Below are 4,020 nucleotides of genomic sequence, written 5' to 3'. Positions count from 1 at the left end.
GGATATTCACAAAAGAAAGGAATTGATTATGAGGAGACTTTTACTTTGGTATCTAGACTATTGCTTTCATATGCTTCTTATAAGGATTTCAAGGTATATCAGATGGATGTCAAGTCATCCTTTTTGAATAGTGACCTTGAGGAAGAAGTCTACATTGAGAAACCTGATGGATTTTCATTATCAGATGATGGAGACATGGCATGCAAACTGGAGAAAGCTCTTTATGGATTAAAACAAGCCCCTAGAGTCTAGTATGCTAGATTGGATAAGTATTTACCAAAATTAGGATTTAACAAAGGTACTACTGATAGTAATCTATATTTCAAGATTGAGAATGATAACATTTTGATTATTGAAGTTTTTGTTCATAACATTATGATGCAGAAGCATCCCCAATTCATAGCAATCTTGCATAAACCAAAAACATTTTCCTATTTGTTTTGCTTTCTATTTGCAGTTTCAACATTTCTTTCTATGTGTCCCAGTTTTCGATCACCGGATCTTGTGGAGTTGGATTCTACTTGAAGACTTGATCATCTTTCTTATTTCCAGACCGCATTGCATTTGGATAATTTTCTGTAAAGTTATCACTATCAGTTTCTATGACAATTTTCTGTGACTGGTTGATAGTTTCTTGTTACGGGGTGCCTATACCTATTTTGGTGATCTATTGGAACCCCTTTCGAAGCTTGCGGAGCCTTGGGAATTGATTCCAATGTTTCTTGGTGTGTGGCCAACCTTTTCCCATGATCTACACTTCATCCTTTGGATTTTCTAGAGGAATCTCTTGGCGGAGGCCGACCTTGTTGATTCTACATGTTATGCCTTGTTCTTTAGGTTTTGATCCCTTTTTGGGCCGATCGGATCCCCTTGGATCATATATATAATTGTAATTGTGCATTAGAACATATCAATTGAATAAGGAAGTAGTTAGACTAAGCGTAGAAGATAGATCTTGAGATTGAATGTCCCAGTTGTGACCTATTTTGTACTTTGAGAATATTTTAGCAGGCCTATGAGCCGGTTTCTATAACCCAATTGTTAGTGGTTGGATGTAATCAATTTTCATGTTATAATATAATTTATTCTGCATTGCCTCCATTAGAACCTTGTGTTTCTGTTGTGTTTACTCTTGCTGACTGGTCTAGATTGATCTCTTTGAGGACCCTCCTAGACCAGTTCGGATTGATCTCTTTGAGGTCCCTCCTAACCGGTGACTGCTTCACATTATCTTTAGAGGAGATGATAACTTAAGTATGAAGTTTGCTGGTGATATGCAAAAATAATTTAAAATGTCTATGTAAGGTCCACCCTCGACTTGACTTGTTTTGACTAGAGTCGTCAGCGTCTTGGCACAAGTTGCCATGTCAGTTAGTAAGCTTGGTTTCTTTTGTGTTGTGAGTATGTTAGTATTGGCTGATTATTCCTTTTATGTTGAGTTTGACTATTTTATTATTGATGTGAGATTAAATAATTAATGGTGTTTATTTTAATTATTTTGATTAATAGCGATTTGATTATTTGGTTATCTAATGTTTAACTTTATTTATTGGATTCTTGCCTTTTTGGGTATTTAATTATTTGATATTTAAATATTTACTTATTTTAATGATGATTTAATATTTATTGTTTTAGCTTATGTTGTGGTTTTATATTATTTATGATTTGACCTTTTAATAAAATCTATTTGTTTATTTATTTATTTAATCGTCTATGGTTTAATATTTATTTGGTATTTAATGTTCAATTGGTTCTTTAATTCATTTATGAGCCTTTGGTTTATTTAATTTAATTTCCCCATTTGATTTATTTAATTGTGGCTCATGTTTTATTAGTTTGACTTTAATATTAGGTGGGTTGTATAAATTCACTTTAAAATAAAATGATAAAACATTCCCACCAAATTGTAAAAACATGATTTATATTTATCTTACCTACCCTCTTCTTTTATTGGTTGAATTTGGAAAGGGAGGTAAAATTATATTATATGGTGGGGTTGGTAAAATATATTATAGATTGGAATATTTTGATTGGGCAAGATTGAGGCTAGGGTTTTTAGTTATTGTTTGTCTTTTTATTTTCTTTCCCATGATGTTTTCGGGGTTGGCTCTCCTCTGGAAAAGTTTTTCTCTAGCAAGTTTTCTTCTTGTCTTTGGATTTGGTTTGGCTTGTGGGAGTTCTTCTTCAACTTCAATCCATTACTTCAAAGTTGTAGGTTGGAGTTCTTCACTTTGTATTTTTGGTTTTCAATGGCTTCTCCGTGTATGCTTGTGTTTGCATTGTGTTTGGGTTTGAGTGAAATGGCATTTCATTCTATAGTTTTTAATGATGTTGAAGTTTAATATTTGGGGAGAACTTTATATTATTTGGGTTTTGTATAGTTGCTGGAAAATGAGTATTTGGTATTTCCTATGTATGCCATTCCTGGTTCTGTGAAAACTCTTGTGAAGATATTTGATTAAATCTTGATCTATAGTTTGAAATATTTTATTGTGTGTATATCCAAGTTTTTCTTGTTTTTGGGCGTCTCTATTCATATGTTTTTTTATGGTTTTTTGTAAAGTCTGGATTTTATTATTTTACCTGAAAGTTTCTGAGATTTCCATAAGTTTGGCAAAAGCACTGTCTTTTTTTGGCAGAAGCGCTGTCTTTTATTGACAGAAACTCTATCTATCTTTTCGGCAGAAACTCTGTCTTTGTTTTTGGCAGAAGCGCTGTCTTTTTTCAGCAAAAACTCTATCTATCTTTTTTCAGCAAAAACTCTATCTGTCTTTTTCGGCGGAAACTCTATCTTTGCTTTCGGCAGAAGCGTTGTCCTACTGTGCAAAAATGCTAATCTTCTTGTGTGTTGTATTTTGTGAGATTTTGGTCATTTCTGAAGTATTTTCCTGAATGGATTATTGTACCAAAGGCTATTTTTGAGGTCTATTAATACCTTCTAGATTTGGGTTTTATCAATTCTGATGTATTTTGATGGTTTATGTATATTTATCTCTCCATTACATTGTGGGTATTTTAGACTCTCTTCCATGTGAATAGGCCATGGATGATTGAGGTGAATATCTATGTTGTTTTGGACCAGCAAGTGAGTAGGCCTTGTTGTAATGTTATCTTTTATTGGATGGCAACATTTGATGGCTTGTTATGGTGTTGTTTATTGATAGCCAAGAGGCTCATGTTGCTATATTGATGATATTGTTGTAGCCTTGCATATGTTGTGAGAGTATGTGTGGAAGTTATTAGCTACATTGAGTATTATTTTCATGTATTTATGTTGATAAAGCCTCTTGTGATGTGTTGTTGGGCCATGTTAGGGGGAGTGGGCTTCCTTGTGATGACCCGGGTCATGAGAGATAGGCTTGCATGAGGTTCCTTGTAAGGATGCATGAAGTCTAGACTGCCAGGGCACATTGGAGTTTTCCATGATTTGTAAACAAGAGATAACATTGATAAGGAATTAATTAGGATGGGAAATTATAACTAATTTAAACAAGATAATGAATAGTTTTGAGCCTTATGACTTATGTCCTAGGGAGAATGTTTTAGGATAAGCATGAGAAGGCTATGAAGATGGTAAGCTAATCTCCCTTCGTCTCTCATAGATTGAGATGGATCCACATGTCCATCAGGCTAGTGCCTTGTGTTATTGTGTTATTATGTTATGAGGATGGCATGTGATGACACTCCACTCCTACATGTGTTCCCCCTTTGTGATTTATGATTATGCCTGTTGGAGCATTTATATCTTGATGAGTTTTACACCTCTAGGAGTTCATTCTTGTTATCTTGTGATTGGTTCCTGCTTGAGTGTTCTTGTATTAGTTAATCTCATTGGTTTTAAGTGTCGACCTACATGTAGAGTGTGTGTTGGGACCTTGTGTCATCTCTAGCACGGGGGTGGTTCCTTTGGTTCAACATGGTCAGGTGGTTGGTGCTTTTAAACCATTGGGATGTTCCTGTCTTTGGATTCTTCTTGCGTGGATGAAGATGCTTCTTTAGATTGTTCATGCATAATAATTG

The sequence above is a fragment of the Cryptomeria japonica genome, chromosome 1, assembly GCF_030272615.1.
Source record: "Cryptomeria japonica chromosome 1, Sugi_1.0, whole genome shotgun sequence".
NCBI classification, from domain to species: Eukaryota; Viridiplantae; Streptophyta; class Pinopsida; order Cupressales; family Cupressaceae; genus Cryptomeria; species Cryptomeria japonica.
This window is presented reverse-complemented; position numbering follows the sequence as displayed.